The following is a 2,289-nucleotide window of genomic DNA, read 5'->3' as shown; positions in this document are numbered from 1 at the left end:
TTATTTCTTTTATTTATTTTGAGGAATGGAACGAGATAAAAGATAAGCTAGGCCTGAACTTTTTGCCAAAACTTGATCTTTTATTTTTTCCATCATCTAATTGAAAAACCTATAATAACTTTTTTCCTATAAAAAGGATTCAAGCTTGCTTACGAGGAATTGACCTTTAATGTATGCTAAGAAAACATTATTTGATTGATTGTCTATTACATCTAAAACCTTTCTTTGGACTAGAAAATCTAGGATATTTAGAAGTAAAATATCTTTATTTTTTATTTGATAAAAGATGAATTTCACTTGTCCACTCATTTCTCGTGATGGAACTCTCTCATTCATTTGTTGAAAAACAATAGAAAAATGATTGATTTTGTTATTGACATTCTAAATACTATTTTATTATAAGGAATAAATGCATGCCGACAAGCTTGAGAAAAAGAGTATTGTTTTGTAAAAAAGGACCCTTTAATCCTACCCCTTTATAGTAACTAGAGTAGGCAAAGAGAGAATTCCTCTGTTAGGTCCATAAAGTTATGATATATACCAATATATGTTTGACAAAAAAAAATCTTGTCAAAACCACTACATCATTTTAGATAGTTCTATGATCACAAGGCACCCCATTTGTTGAAATAATTGAAATTTGATCTTGATTTAGTAAACAACTATCACCCATTCCCTTCTTTAAAAATTTAGAAATCTATGATCATATCATTTTTTTTAATGCAAACTCTACAACAAGATTTCACTATGCGAGCTACACAAGATCCCAAACAAATGTTTCTTATCTAAAAGTTTTGGCTATAAATTTCTTTCCTGCTTAAAATCATTAGAGTGGTGATTGAATATTAAAATGTTATTGAGATAAATATATTTATATTAACAATATTTGGCTATTCTAACTCTAGGTTTCGCTATTATTTCAAATTTTTAGCCTTTGTTAACATTATGTCAACCCTCCAAGCAATTGTGCAAATATATGGTGAATATTTTCAACCTTACTTTGTGTTATGCCTAGTGTTCTAAGTGGGTATTTTCTACAAGTGAAACCAATCATAGGCTTATTATATTTTCGTGATTTTTTCTCTTTCATGGAGGAGCTGCCAAGCATTTAATATTGTTCCCATAGCCATCATATTATTTGCGAGAAACTATTTAGTCAAATAAGTAGCCGTACAAAATTAGTTTTCTTGATTTGCATTTATTACAACATAATTTCACATTTATTAGGATTTCATACAAATTAGTTTTAGGGTTGGTTCTCGTCACCACAAGGCTCGGACTGATCACCATATGGATCAGGTTGATCGATTATGCCAGTTATGCACTCTGATGGAGGTTGAGACTGAGACTTATTTCATATTTCGTTGTCCTCATTACTATGAGATCAAAAGGAGATTATATTGCCTTTTCAGAGACTGTTCTTCGCTCTCGATGTTTTTCAGTTATATTGATCAGCGGTGTTTAGCACTTTATCTTCATGAGGCCACCCATCTTCGAGAGAATACCCTGCAATCCTTTCATCAGAGACAGACTTCTGATCAGCTCATTGCCACCTTTTTCTCTCCCTTGTCTCCTCCGCGGGGTTTGAAAAGGCCTTCCACTAGTTTACATTCCAGATCTGTCAGACATTGTACCAGTCTCTACAGGCAGCATCAGTCCTATAAGGGTTCTTCACGACATTCGAAGACTATGGATTGTCCGTGGATGTACCTCTCTATTACGGATTTCTTTGTGACAATGAAGGACCCTTAGTCCTTTCCTTGTCTTTCTTTCTTCTTGTTGCTTTGTTCCTTTTCAGTCACTATTTGGTGCCTTTGCTTGGCTGGCTCTTCTATTTGTATGCTCGGTCCCATAAACCATTTTGGTTTTTCGTGGACATTAATATTTTTATCTTATCTTATCTTATAGAAATTAATTGATTGGGTGGCCATAGAACCACATGACTTAGGCACTCCTTATTTATAAATCAAATTACTTCATTTTGTGTTAATCTTTGAGCTACACATAAATGGTTACAATACTTACACATTATTATTGGTTTTAATAGTCCTTATTGTAGCTTTAGTTATGAGCTTGCATAAAAGGATTATATATTTGTATCAACTAATTATAATTTACATCTATTATGAAACTATTCAAATTACACTTAATGGTTTATAAAAATATATAATTTAGCATTGTGGAATACGTTATTTTAACTATTTTTAAATCTCACAGTTAGTTAAGAAGGGTTTGCAAACACATTTATGTTGTAATACCCCGTCTAGAGATCCTTGGAAACAAGGATAA

This window comes from Cupressus sempervirens, chromosome 3 (assembly GCF_028749045.1).
Source record: "Cupressus sempervirens isolate cs-2001-9-10 chromosome 3, ASM2874904v1, whole genome shotgun sequence".
NCBI classification, from domain to species: Eukaryota; Viridiplantae; Streptophyta; class Pinopsida; order Cupressales; family Cupressaceae; genus Cupressus; species Cupressus sempervirens.
Note: the sequence above shows the minus strand (reverse complement) of the source record.